Source organism: Triticum aestivum, chromosome 6B, assembly GCF_018294505.1.
Source record: "Triticum aestivum cultivar Chinese Spring chromosome 6B, IWGSC CS RefSeq v2.1, whole genome shotgun sequence".
In the NCBI taxonomy this organism is placed as follows: Eukaryota; Viridiplantae; Streptophyta; class Magnoliopsida; order Poales; family Poaceae; genus Triticum; species Triticum aestivum.
The window spans coordinates 287,094,276-287,109,964 of record NC_057810.1 but is presented as its reverse complement, the minus strand read 5'-3'; positions in this window follow the sequence as shown (position 1 = coordinate 287,109,964).

Genomic DNA, 15,689 nt, shown 5'->3' with positions numbered 1-15,689 from the left:
TCGCTAAGTGGAGTTCGAATGCGTAGCGATTCGGCCTGCACTTAGCGGCACTAGACTCTGCAATTTTGTAGCTTTGTAATATCCTTGTTTGTTAATACAGGCTTCAATCTGGTAGTATCACAACTATTTCTTGACTGGAACTTTGGCATTCTCTTTTACTTGCTCAAGTAAATGTATATGCTGCCTTGTTCTTCTCGAAACTTTACTCAGTACACATTTCTCGTATTGCCATCCAATAATGTTCTCCCGGTGTACTTGAACGAATCTCATATAAGTACAAGCATAATTTCGAATCAAAATGTGTCCCTATAATTTGCTGAAGGGGCTTCAATGTCAAAGTGGTGCAGGCCTAAGCGTATGTCCGTGCTATAAGCTTGCTAGAATATAATTCATAATAAATACGTATAACGGATGAAACCAAATCGAAGTCCATGATGGGTATGCGTGTTTCATTTCACCTAAGGTGGTCCATCGTGTCTTTGTGACCAAAAGAATGATAAAAAAATGAAACTCCATGGGCACTAGCACCCACGGTTTTATTGATATAGAAGAAGCATCCCTCATGAGAATTCCAGAAATTCGTCCCCGACGTGGATCGAACTCTGGTCGTTAGGTTTACAATCATGCGCCCTGAATTCTCATGAGGGATGCTTCTTCTATATCAATAAAACCGTGGGTGCTAGTGCCCATGGAGTTTCATTTTTTTTTTCAAAAGAATGATAAAATTCATCTCTTTAACTTGTACTTCACAATGAAAATACATATCATGTATATGTGATGATAGAGAGTTGGGATCATTTGTAAACCAATATTCTTTTAGCAAAGCCACAAAGAAAACCATGTTGTGATATGCTAAAATAGAGATCCAATCTCGCTTGCAAAACTGTATTTTTGGCAAAAGCCACAACGAAAAACCATGTCGTGTATATGCCAAGATAGAAAGTAAGTCTCATTAGCAAAATACTATATTTTGGCAAAATCCACAATGAAAATCCATGTCGGGTATATGCCAAACTAGGGACTCAATCACATTGCGACCATGATGGTGCCGGTCAATAGGATGACAAAACGGATTTCTGAACTAGTGGTTCGGTAAAAGCCACGACGAAAATCCATGTCGTGTATATGCCATATTGCGACCATAATGGTGCCAGCCAATAAGACAAATGAAAATGATATCTGAACTTGTAGTTAAATAGTCACAACGAAAATCCATGTCGTGTATATGTCATATTGCGACCATGATGGTGCCAGCCAGTAGGACAATAAGTCTTATATCCGATCATGTAGTCCAATAGAGTCACGACGACAATCCATATCGTGTCTATGTCATATTGCGACCATGATGGTCCCAGCCAATAGGACAATAAGTCTTATATCTGACCATGTAGTCCAATAAAGTCGCGGCGACAATCCATGTCGTGTCTATGTCATATTGCGACCATGATGGTGCCAGCCAATAGGACGATAAGTCTGTATCTGAACATGTAGTTCCATAGAGTTACGACGAAAATCCATGTCGGTTCTATGTCATATTGCGACCATGACGGTGCCAGCCAATAGGACAATAAGTCTGATATCTGAACATGTAGTTCAATAGAGTCAAGACGAAAATCCATGTCGTGTCTATGTCATATTGCGACCATGATGGTGTCAGCCAATAGGATGATAAGGGGAATATCATAGTGCTATAGAGGAACATCTCTGTGACCATCTCACTGATATGGTGCCAACCAGAGCTTCAAAACATCAAGAATGGCTTCCATAAATTTTCGAGTTGCGGTGAAAGAACATACCACACCTCAAGTGACTTAGTAACTCCCTTGCGGCAATTACATGCTACAATTCTACCATGTTTCTAGTACCATATATGTGTCAGTACCTTTTCTCGTGAGTCACAACAAAAGATCATGCTGCAGCTCAAGATGGTTTTATCGGTTCTATTGTGATCTTCTAGTAGCCATGATGACAACCGGACGAGTTGGAGGGTTTCACATTATCAGGGGGGACAAAATTGCAATGCTATGCTCTTTTCTAAATAATTGATCAAGCAAGTACCAGGGTGGTAACTCTACGAGAATTTAGTAGACTCATTCCATTTGCTTGTTTCTTGCCAACTTCATAAATACTTGCTAGTGTATGTAGTTGTAGTTCTATGATTGATCATAATATTTCCACGATCAAAACGACCAAAATTCAACATTTCTTGTTATAGGTGGTGTAACATCACTGATGACTTAGCTTATGGTATAGACATTCATTGCTTGAATTTGCCTGTCACCCTGCGGACATGTGATGACATTATTTCCCAGCCTTATCTCAAAGCTGTAGAAAAAAAATCAATGACCATCGATCATTTTGGTGCTTTCTGTTCTACCAATGTGATAAAAAAATATGTAGGAGATTTATCTTCATTTCAATGGAGCATCCAATAACACAATGTTTTTTGGTTAGTCCTTTGTGTCCAGTTGTGGTGTGGACAGTGGCGAGAAATATTAGAGAAACTAGGCGGCCAACACAAATGAAGTCCATCTCAAGGCCCAGTATAATCTCAGTTCCTCACTATACTTCGATGTGGGCTGGGTGGGCCATGGCATGTTTTGATAACACGTAGATTCGCCATCGGATGTGCGTGCTCTTATATATGTTCGATGCACATCAAGAAGCCTCGAGAACTGTCAAATACCTCACTTGCTTTAATAACTTATTTGCAACATGAATTGAGCAGCAAATTTTGACTGAATGGTATAATTGAGGACTTTGGGTAGGTCTATTTAGTCTTAACAAAATTTCACCTGGAAATCTTATAATAATCTACATTTATTGAGTACAGCCGCTTGGTGTGATATTCATTGCTGCGTTTTGGGCATTCAGTAAACCTCGCCGTGCTTATAATAGGTTCATAATACTATATACTCCTGGTGATATCAAGTCAGCATAATTCATACCAACCATTGCAGGAATAAATTACCACAACGTCAAGCCCACAAGAGAGTAGACCACAACTAGTATATCAACCTCTCAAATAAGAGACCGCTACCCCTACATGATTTTTTTTTCAAGAACATAGGTCTGACATATAGCAGAAGTTGAAACACCAACATTTGTGGCAATGGCACGTCTCTTATACGTTTTCATGTATACAAGCACATCTGCATATATTGTGTGGCACTGGGAATGATATATTTCTAAATTATCCATATGCCCTGTAGGTTGGACATGTGGTACCATCGAGGTGGCCCTACTTGATAGCATCAGTAACTTAGAAGGCACGTTTGCACCCCTATTGGCACATCAATTTTTGTAGAACCTGATTTGTGTCAAACGTATCTGGAAAGTGTCGTCATAAGGCACCTCCTTGTTCCGAGTGGCCTCTGCTTGATACTAGTGCCACCTCCTCGGTGGCGTTATAATGAGCTACGACGCCACTACACATTCTAAACTGTCTGCCGCTTGACATAGCAGGGTCAACAACTTTTTAACTAAGCTCTGTCCTGAAGATCCTTGGGAGAGAGCACCACCGAGTATGTTTGACAACACCATGGCCTTTTGTCATGAGAAAGCTAATACTATATGAGTGGTTCTTCAGGTTGCTTCGATATAAATATTCAGATAACGTGTGTGCTCAAATTGTCTTGTGAGAGCATCTGGGAGAAATCAAATATTCTGGCATGTGTTCCTTACTTCAGAAAAATGAATGCCCAAATCTATCAGCCTCAGGCACTCCTCAGCTTAAATGTCATCTTTGTAACCACACCATACCAATCTATCAGTCCTCTTGGTTTTGTGGGTGTTTTTTTTTCAAATATTAAAATAGCATGCAAATGTAACAGAGCGAACATATGCCCCTGATCACATTGTGAGCAACCTTAGATGTCTCAGCTTCAAGCAGGAACTAATATTCGTGGATGAGGTCAAAATGATAATTCTCTGTCATGATAAACCGCCCTACTTGTGTATCCAATATCTTGATAGTAAGGCATGCTTGATCAATGTAGACAATGTATGAAACATTTATGTATCACTACAGGCTGCTGCTCATCTAAGGGGTCATTCAACAACTCACTTGCAAAACATTATGACCTATGAATTTTATAGCCTGTCATATGCCTCAAAGGCAGCCTCTGTCTATCAAAGACCATTATATGGCACTCAAACTGCTCTGGCCAAATGAACTTGAATATAGATAACCTCTAAAAAGTTTAAGCATCTGATTCCTTAGGAAATAACCTGTAGAACCCCGTCAAGTCAGACATGACTATCTATTTTGCTTGCCTACATCTGCTAAATTGCCAGAATTATTGTGAATCATCTGCTGACTGATCCAAAGATGAAAAATTATTCAGCATGTATGGGCATGCTATCTACTCCCTCCGTTCCAAATTACTTGACTTAGATTTGTCTAGATACGGATGTATCTAGCATTAAAATGAGTCTAGATACATCTGTATCTAGACAAATCCGAGACAAGTAATTCGGAACGGAGGGAGTATATCTCAGTAAACTGGGAGTCCCGAAGGCCCCCTCTGGTTTGTACAAGAGAAATTGTGGGTGACAAGTGCGCAATCGTGCCCCTACTGTACTATTTTTTGAGTAGATCTTCCCGCATGCCTACTGGACTAGAAAATTTACATCTCCGGCAGTAATGTGTCTTAATCACTTGGATGCAAACAAGTTGAGATCAATCCTTTTGAAGTTCACCTCTTAATAAATTTGGATTTCAACGTTGTTAGCTCTGTAGAATTGGATGTAAACTGCTCCTTGTGCAGATTAGATCGCCCGCCGATCTCTCATTTGGCTCACACTATAGCACATCTGCACATTTACTGCAACTAATTCGAGAGTCAGATCACTGAACACTTTGGTTACATACATACTGCTTCCTTTATCCTTTTCGTGTTGCTTCTGAATAAATTGACATTGGTGTTCTGCTTTTTAACAGACTCTGAAACACTTTCATTTGAAGGCGACGACTCGTCAAAAATACCTCCACCTATTCCAAAACCCAAGAATAGCAAAGCTGCTCTTACTTCAAGTTAGAGAAACCTTTATTTTCCTCTGATGTGAGTAAAACTGAGCATATTTTCTAGCATGAATAACCTGAAATCACACACGTGTATGCTGCATTCAGCCTCCTGTATGCCTATAGTTGAGGAGACTAAAACATTTACCAGATGAAGTCCCACTCCCAGGTGCTTCTGTTGAAGGTAAAAAAGGGTGCCCCTAGTCTAGGTAAAGAAGCTAGCTCTTTAATCCATTAAAACACGTCATTGATCTCTTTTCTTTTTTTATGTCGCTAACAAAGTCACTCTTTGTGCAGAAAACTTCAGATGTCTATGCTAAGACTAATAACAAAGTTGCCCTGTTTGGGTAAGGATCAATCTTACTAACTGACGTTTCCTAGTTTTCTCGCTTTCCTTGCCATGCGGATATCATTGTGTAGTAATCATGAAGTCTTGTACAACATGCAAAACTATTCAGAAGCAGAGCAGTAATAAGAACCTCTCGTACAACAAAATTTCCTGAATATTTGCTTCACAGATTGGGTGATTTCTTAAAACGGCGTCACTAAGCTGAAGGATAGCCAAAATGCTTATTCATGTGTGTCGAAACTTCTGCCACTACATATGTTGCTTCCCAGGCTGTTCTGCATACAACTGAAGATGGCGCAATACTACTTGAGTCAACCCTTACTTCTGGTCAAAACAAAAACAAACAGTCATCTCTCCCATGGACAAGTATCCGTGAAGAGACAAATTTGACTCAGGTCGGTACTGAAGAACAAGGTGCTGAATTACTGGTCACATGTATATCGTGCTTCCAAAGGTTAAATTGTAGAACATCACAATCTTTAAACTGTGTTTGTGAGACTGTTCATGCAGCAGTTGAGGGATGATTTCTCCAATTGGCTAATCTGGGAATCAATAAGTCATAAAAATTTCACAGGTTACATTTTGGCATAATCTCCACTTCACTTTGTGCAAGGACTATGGACGACGATTGAGAGAACCTGCCGAGGTAGTACTTCTTCGCTCAACTGTTTAACATGCAGAGGTATATCAGTCAAGCTTATCTACACTGATGTAAGAGAACTATTGTCTCCCTTGATGATGACACTTCTCTCTGGTCAGACCTTGATTTTGCACCGATTGAGATGCACACGTATTAGGCAAAATGGAGTCGGACAAAATATTAGGCAAAATGGCCCCACAAATGCTCCTTTTACAATGTACTGTAGGAGTATGCTGTCGATGACCCTTGAAGCGCAACGAAGATGGGAGGAGAATCATGTCCCACCGGGCGACTCTGACATTTTCAATGAGCCAAAAGAGTTACCACCAGACCCATGATCATGTAATACCTCTTGCCATTTGTTTTCGCAAGATAAATGTTAAATCTAGCCGCGTTGGCATTTTAGGTGCGGGCGTGCCAGTATACGAACGTATACGAATTTTCATTACTTCGAATACACGGAAATAGGAGACTCGCACTTTATCGAATTATCAAAGGATTGCCTATTTCTATTTCACGTGTATGTTCCATATATATATGACTGAGACGATTGCAGAAGTCCTTAATTCCTGGAACCTCGAAATAATTCCAGTTAATTACATCTGCGAGTCTACACTCGCACAATACCTCCGATTAAGCTGAATCAAATGATCATCTTATCTTTATAAAATCTCTATCTCACGGCTTCATAATTATATGCATGGAAATAAAACAGATCATCAAAGCACAGACAGGGGACACACATTTTAACGTGGAAAACCCAAGTTGGGTAAAAAACCACGGTGGCACGGCCGTGGAGGCCAAATCCACTATGAGAAATGTTTACATATCAAGGAGTTACAACTTGTCCTTTTTATTCAAGATAAGCCCTTCTAAAAATGCTCGGGACAAAAAAAACTGCATTGCTAAAGATGTAGTCATAACATATCATCAACCATGTAATATTCAGCCCCACCTCTCCATGAGCAGTCGGTCAAAAATATGATATGAAGCTTTGAAGTAGTTGTTCGGCCGGCCCCGTCGGTCGCGGACTATGTGTTTCAAACCATGTCGGTTAGGATATGTATGCATCATATTCCGGCCTCGTGGGTTTCTAAAAAAAAGAGAGAGGTTGAATAATGAACTGACAGTCGACCTGAATAATGAGTGTATAAACTTCGAACAATGGCGTCTTATTATCCCTGTGTAGATGGCCATATCATTGTTGGTACGTGCTCCACTCTCATTATGAAGTTGACCTCTGCATGTCAAGTGAATCTCCTTCTTTGTAAATGTTTGCAAACTCTAGTTCAGGATGTGTGTATATGTTGCAGTCTCGGGAAGGCTTCTGCTCATGCCATGTCCCATGCAGGCTGGTACGTGTACAGTAATGCATGCACGAATTTGCATGTAGATCATCACAAATCAACAGAACTCAAATAAATGAAGATCAAAGGGTAAAAAAAATGACAAGACGGCCACTTGACGGTGAAAAGTCCACATCAGCGATTCAATCGCCATATAGAGTCAAGATGTCATAACCAACTCCGTTTTATATCGGATCATTATACATCTGCGGCGACGATTGGAGTGTCAGGTAGAGCCGCGAGATGTCGTAACTGTCTCTTTTAATACATCATTATCATACATCCGCGGCGACGATTGGAGCGCCAAGTAGAGTCGCGGGATGCTATAGCTATCTTTTTTTTTCCACATCAGATCGTGGCATATCTGCGGCGACGATTGTAACGTCAGGTAGAGCCGGTATATGTCATCACTCTCTTTTTTCATATCGGATCTATAAACATCCGCGGCGACGATTAAATCGCCATGTAGAGCCGCCGGATGTCATCACTCACTTTTTTCCATATTGGATCTACACACATCCTCGGCGACGATTAGATCGTCATGTGGAGCCGCGGGATGCAATAACTCTTTTTTTACATCAGATCATGGCATATCCGCGGCGATGATTGAAGCATCAGGTAGAGCCGCAGGACGCCATATATTCTTTTTCTAGATCAAACGGTAAAACGCCAGCGGCAACGATTCGATCGTCAGGTTGAACGACGAGGCGTTACCAACCTGCAATGGAAGAAGAAGACAGAAGAAAGAAATAAAATAGCCACATCTCACCTTCATGCAACTCACTTACCAAGTAACATCACCGATCCGGTCCTTGAAATGGAGACGCGGAGTAAAGATTGCAAGGAGCCGTGATTGCTAATGTTGTGTTGAAGGTTTGATCGACGCATCTGATGATTATCTATGTATCTCGTATGGCTTATCCTGGAGTAGATTCAACGGCCACCGACCAACAGCTTCCTCCGCACCTGTGGTGGAACTCCTGGATATCACGCATGCATACTTATCCAACTAAACGAACTCCAAAAGTTCAAATCAAATCTGCCAACGGCCGTCACTTGTGCATGCATCTAAACATGTATGTGCACGTAGTAGCGAATGGTCCAAGTAATCCAGCACGTACCAATCAATCCACCATGTGTACTTATTATTCCTCTTTAGCTATGGGTACCACTTATAATCTTTTTTTCTTAGAGAACGCTGCCATCTACTAAGCCACGTAAAATTCTAAGATGCCTCACACGTGTGTGTCCTCAGGTTCTGATTGTCACCACCCCTGTACATCACTATGATTTCTTTTTAACTTGGCAAATGAGAACCAAGTTGATATTTTCTCGAACTTCCAATTATGATTTGAAATTTTTAAACTCGCAAAACCATGACAAAATATCAACGAACATACCCCATGCCACATAAGCTCTTGCTCGCACTTCTAGTTGCCTCTAGGAAGCTACGCCACTACTTTCAAGGCCACCCCATCAAGGTTGTCTCAGCATACCCGCTAGAGAGGGTGCTCCGCAGCCCGAACGCAGCCGGGCGAGTTGCTGAATGGAACATTGAGCTTCAAGCATTTGATCTCGAGTTCAGTACCACCAGGGTCATCAAGGGCGCGGCCCTTGCTGATTTCGTGGCCGAGTGGACCGACGCTCCGGATCACGGAGAAGGCGAGGACTGCTCCCTCCTACCAGGAGATGAAGAACCAGACGGATGGATCATGTACTTCGATGGGGCGTTTGCTCGGCAAGGCGCAGGGGTAGGGGTCGTCCTCATCTCACCCACCAAGGACAAGCTTTGCTATGCAGTACAGCTCTGCTTTCAGTGGGGCGAGATAGTATCCAACAACATCGCAGAATTCGAAGGCTTGCTCGCTGGGCTCAAGGCCGTGGCCGCGCTAGGGGTAAAGCGCCTCACCATCAAAGGCGATTCTCAGCTCCTCATCAACTTCTCCAACAAGGAATACACGCCTAAGGACGAACACATGGAGGCGTACCTAGAAGAGGTGCGCAAGATGGAGAAGCGGTTCATGGGCATGGAGCTGCAGCATGTGCCGCGTGGGATGAACAAGGAAGCAGACGACATCGCCAAAAGAGCCTCTCGCAGGCTCCCTCGGGAGCCAGGGGTGTTTGAGGAGCGGCTCTTCAAGCCGTCTGCGGTCCCGCACACCACGACTCCAGCACCGCCTTAGGAGGACCTGCCACAGGCATCAGAGACGGGAGCCCCAACCTGTGGTCATCCCTCAGGAGCCCGCTTGCTGCTCGCGCTTGAGCCTGAGGAGGGGTACTAGACGAAGGAGTTCAAGGTGTACTTGCTTTAGGGGACCCTAGCAGAGAAGGAGGAGGACGCCGAGCGCGTGGCTTGCCAGGCCACCGCGTACTGCATTAATGATGGTGAGTTATACCGCTGGAGGCCCAATAACATTTCTTTACGGTGCATCTCCAGGGAACAGGGGCTCAAGCTGCTGGCGGACATACATGGTGGGGACTGCAGGCACCACTCTTTGTCCCGCACCCCTGGTAGGCAAGGTGTTCCGCAGCGGCTTCTACTGGCCCACCGTGCTCAACGACGCTATCGAGCTGGTGTGCTCCTATGAAGCATGCCAGTTCCACGCCAAGCAGATCCATCAGCCCGCGCAGGGCCTCCTGACGATTCCGCTCACATGGCCATTTTGCGGTCTGGGGGTTGGACATCTTGGGGCCATTCCCTCGGGCGCCAGGGGGCTACCGATACCTCTATGTCGCCATCGATAAGTTCACCAAATGGGCGGAGGTAGAAGCCGTGTGCACCATCCCAGCAGGATCAGCCGTCAAGTTCATCAAGGGAATCGTGAGCCGATTTGGGGTCCCCAATCGCATCATCACCGACAACGGCTCGCAGTTCACTAGCAATCTCTTCAAAATATAGTGTGCTAACCTTGGAACGCAGATCTGCTACGCCTCAGCAGCACACCCACGTAGCAATGGACAGGCCGAGAGAGCTAATGCGGAGGTCTTGAGGGGCCTCAGGACCCGCATCTTCAAGAAGGAGCTCGAGGCCTGCGGCAGGTGCTAGTTCGACGAGCTGCAGTCTGTGCTCTGGTCCATCTGCACCATCACGACCAAGCCAACTGGAGAAATGCCTTTCTTCCTCGTCTACAGAGCGAAAGCGGTTCTCCCTCACGAGGTCAAGCATCGCTCCACATGGGTCCTGGCGTTCGACGAAACACAGCAGGACGCCACGCGGAGGATGGATCTCATGCTGGGGGAGGAACGCCACCGTCAAGCCTTGCTCTGGGTAGCAAGGTACCAGCAGGCACCGCGGCGGTACCACTGCTGCAGCGTCCGCTCCAAGACGTTAGAGGTGGGCGGTCTCTTCCTGAGGCGGGTTCTCTCCAAGGAGGGGCTGCATAAGCTCTCTCCCATGTTGGAGGGCCCGTTTAGGGTTGCCAGTGTCTCTAGGCCTGGCGCCGCGCGCTTGGAGACACAGGATGGGGTCCCCATCCAGAACGTCTGGAACATCCAGCACCTCCGGAAGTTGTACCCCTGAAGAAAGGCTCCGACCTGCGAAGCAAGGCTCCGGCCTGTGAAGGTCTCCACTCGTGACACTCTCACATAATAATGAGTGGGACTGAACACGCCCCGGAGTCTCCTGGGAGTCGCCCTGGGGCCTCATGGGGGCTCCCTCCCACATCCTAGTGGCAGCACTTAGCCTCGCGCTAGTGAGAAGACTAGATTAGGTGTCGGGCGCGGCTATTCATTTGCTTTCTGAAGTTGCTTGCGATTTCCTTAGTAAGTCTTTCAATGGATTTGGTATTCTCGAGCGCTGGTTCCTCAAGTGTGTTTTCTCCTAAGATTCTTTGGTCTAAGGACGCGAGGGGGGTGGCAGTCGCCCGCCATTTCTCCTCGCGCTCCTCGCACATGGGGCGTGGTAGGTGTGTGCTTGCCTTGGCGCGCACGGACCGCGCCGAACCCCGTTGTTTCGGCTTTATCCTCGCGAGGAGCCCTCGGTCAAGTCCGCTGGCGCTAGCACCCCCCTCATGTCCGTGCCCCCCGGGCAGCGCGACGTGGTGCATCAGGCCCTCAACTTATGGCAGGGGGCTCGCGTAAAGGGGAGCAAGTCGCCCAACAAATTTTCTCTTCCTACAAGAGACGGCTCTGCCCTACTGCGGCTCCTAAGGGCACGAGGTGGATCTCCTGAGGGCACAAGACATGTCTCCTGAGGGCACAGGGCGTACGCCCTGGGAAGCCTGTCAAGTACCTAAGGATAGGTTCTCATGAGGCGGAGGACGACCACACGTATCAAGCTAAGCCTTCCTACCCTAACCCGCTCAGATTACAAATACTCCAACACAGCATCAAGGACAACAACCATGACATAAAAAGGCAACAATAGCAGTTCATTACACGCCCTCGCAGGGTACATTCTTCTTTTTTCGATTTGTAGGAGAAAGGAAAAGCTAAACAAAGAGGGCCCGAAGGCGTGCAGGCTTGGCACCAGCACCGCATCCTCAAGTAGCGCCTCAAGGCAGCCCGGCGTTCCACCAGTTCTCCCACGGGAGACCTGGGGCCACCAGCCTTGAGTCCAAGTTTGCCGACCCCCAGCTTCAGGTTGGGCTCCTCTCCGGCTTCACTAGAGCGCTGCGACGGGACGAGCTACCGGCGTCCTCGACACGAGAACGACGACGCGGAGGCCGGTCATAGCCACCGCTGCTCGAGCTCTCGTCCGAGGAGGAGCTGCCGCCACTGGAGGAGGAGTGCATGTCGCCAAGGCCGAGTTTGCCCTCGCCACCATCGTCGTCGCTGCTGTCCTCCGGGCATCACCCCACGCGGCGGCCGTCCCCCCTGAATACCCTCATGTAGAGGGTCACCAGGCTATCGTACTTGAAGTGGAGGGTGCACCTCCCGCCTAGGCCACGTGCGCGGGCGAAAGTCCGCCAGCCGCGGGTCAGTACCACGCAGCCAAAGGCGGAAACCTCGATGCTGACTCATGAGGCTCTGCTGCAGCACCCATCAGCCTGCAGTCAGAGGCCAGCAAGCCCCGAAGAAGGAAGTTCACTGGAGAAGAAGCAAGGAAGCAGGAACGAGGTGCCGACCGGGCTCTCCAACCACACCACGAACTCGGGAAGCACCTCAAGTGAAGAAATGCGCGGCCGAGGCGGGCGTACGATCACGACGCGCCTCCCTTCGTCATGGGGGCTGCTCCGAGGCTGGTAGCCCCCACCACGAGAAGAGGTGCCATCACGAGCGCCCGACACGACCCTGCCTTTGGGGGGTGCTGGAGGGACCGCAGGGTGCTTGTGATGTCTACTACACAACCTTCTTCTTGTAGACATTGTTGGGCCTACAAGTGCACAGGCTTGTAGGACAGTAGCAAATTTCCCACAAGTGGATGACCTAAGGTTTATCAATCCGTGGGAGGCATAGGATGAAGATGGTCTCTCTCAAGCAACCTTGCAACCCAATAACAAAGCGTCTCTTGTGTCCCCAACACACCCAATACAATGGCAAATTGTATAGGTGCACTAGTTCGGTGAAGAGATGGTGATACAAGTGCAATATGGATGGTAGATATAGGTTTTTGTAATCTAAAATAATAAAAACAGCAAGGTAACTAATGATAAAAGTGAGCGTAAACGGTATTGCAATGATAGGAAACAAGGCCTAGGGTTCATAATTTCACTAGTGCAAGTTCTCTCAACAATAATAACATAGATAGATCATATAACAAGCCCTCAACATGTAACAAAGAGTCACTCCAAAGCCACTAATAGCGGAGAACAAACGTAGAGATTATGGTAGGGTACGAAACCACCTCAAAGTTATTCTTTCGGATCAATCTATAAAAGAGTTCGTACTAGAATAACACCTTAAGACACAAATCAACCAAAACCCTAATGTCACATAGATACTCCGTTGTCACCTCAAGTATCCGTGGGCATGATTATACGATATGCATCACACAATCTCAGATTCATCCAACCAACACAAAGTACTTCAAAGAGTGCCCCAAAGTTTCTATCGGAGAATCAAGAACGTGTGCCAACCCCTAGGCATAGGTTCGCAATGTCACGAAACCCGCAAGTTGATCACCAATACATACATCAAGTGTTCTCATAAAAGACTCAATCCGATAAGATAACTTCAAAGGGGAAACTCAATTCATCACAAGAGAGTAGAGGGGGAGAAACATCATAAGATCCAACTACAATAGCAAAGCTCGGGATACATCAAGATCGTGCCATAGAGGAACACGAGAGAGAACATGAGAGAGAGAGATCAAACACATAGCTACTGGTACATACCCTCAGCCCCGAGGGTGAACTACTCCCTCCTCGTCATGGATAGCTCCGGGATGATGAAGATGGCCACCGGTGATGGGATCCCCCTCCGACAGGGCGCCGGAACGGGCTCCCGAGAGGTTTTTGGTGGCTACAGAGGCTTGCGGCGGCGGAACTCCCGATCTATCTTCTGTTCTGGAAGTTTTAGGATACGTAGGTATATATGGGTGCAGGGGGTACGTCGGTGGACCTCCGGGGTGCTCACGAGGTAGGGGGCGTGCCCAGGGGTGGCGCCCCCCACCCTCGTGGGCAGCCCGGAACTCCCCTGACGTGCACTCCAAGCCCATCAGGTTGGTTTCCTTCCAAAATTAACTTCTCCAGTTGATTTCGTTTCGTTTTGACTCCGTCTGATATTCCTTTTCCTCGAAACACTGAAATAGGTATAAAACAACAATTCTGGGTTGGGCCTCCGGTTAATAGGTTAGTCCCAAAAATAATATAAAAGTGGATAATAAAGCCCAATATTGCCTAAAACAGTAGATAAAGTAGCATGGAGCAATCAAAAATTATAGATACGTTGGAGACGTATCAAGCATCCCCAAGCTTAATTCCTGCTCGTCCTCGAGTAGGTAAATGATAAAAAAGAATTTTTTATGCGGAGTGATACTTTGGCATAATTTAAATATAAATCTTCTTACTTGTGATATGAATATTCAGATCCGAAAGATTTAAGACAAAAGTTCATACTGACAAAAATGATAATACTTCAAGCATACTAATCAAAGTAATCATGTCTTCTCAAAATAACACGGCAAAAGAAAGTTCATCCCTACAAAATCATATAGTTAGGCTATGCTTCATTTTTGTCACACAAAGATGTTCCCAACTTCTATACCCCCGATGACAAGCCAAGCAATTGTTTCATACTCAAATAATCTCAAACTTTTTCAACCTTCACGCAATACATGAGCGCGAGCCATGGATATATCACTATGGGTGGAATAGATTATGATGATGGGGATTGTGTGGAGAAGACAAAAAAGGAGAAAGTCTCACATTGACGAGGATAATCAACGGGCTATGGAGATGCCCATCAATTGATGTCAACATGAGGAGTAGGGATTGCCATGCAACGGATGCACTAGAGCTATGAATGCTCAACAAAAGAAAACTAGTGGGTGTGCATCCAACTTGCTTGCTCACGAAGACCTAGGGCATTTGAGGAAGCCCATCATAGGAATATACAAGCCAAGTTCTATAATGAAAAATTCCCACTAGTATAAAAAGGACTACTTGTGAGACTCACTACATGAGGAACAAGGTGCTATTTTGAAGCACAATATATGAGACTCACTACATGAAGAACAAGGTGCTACTTTGAAGCACAAGTGTAGAAAAAGAGATAGTAGCATTGCCCTTTTTATATATATTTTTAATTTTTTTGGGCCTTTCTTTTTTTATTTTGGCCTTTATCTTTTTTTATTTGGGCAATGCTCTAATAATGATGATCATCACACTTCTATTGATTACAACATAAGGATTACAACTCGAAACTTAGAACAAGATATGAATCTATATGAATGTCTCCGACGGTGTACCGGGATGGTGCAATGAATCAAGAGTGACATGTATGGAAAATAATGCATGGTGGCTTTGCCACAAATACGATGTCAACCACATGATCATGCAATGGCAATATGACAAAAGTAATGTATTTCATGATGATGATGATGGTGGAAGTTGCATGGCAATATATCTCGGAATGGCTATGGAAATGCCATGATAGGTAGGTATGGTGGCTGTTTTGAGGAAGATATAAGGAGGTTTATGTGTGATAGAGCGTATCGTATCACGGGGTTTGGATTCACCGGCGAAGTTTGCACCAACTCTCAAGGTGAGAAAGGGCAATGCACGGTACCGAAGAGGCTAGCAAAGGCGGAAAGGTGAGAGTGCGTATAATCCATGGACTCAACATTAGTCAAAAGAACTCATATAATTATTGCAAAAATTTATAAGCCATCAAAAACCAAGTGCTACGCGCATGCTCCTAGGGGGATAGATTGGTAGGAAAAGACCATCG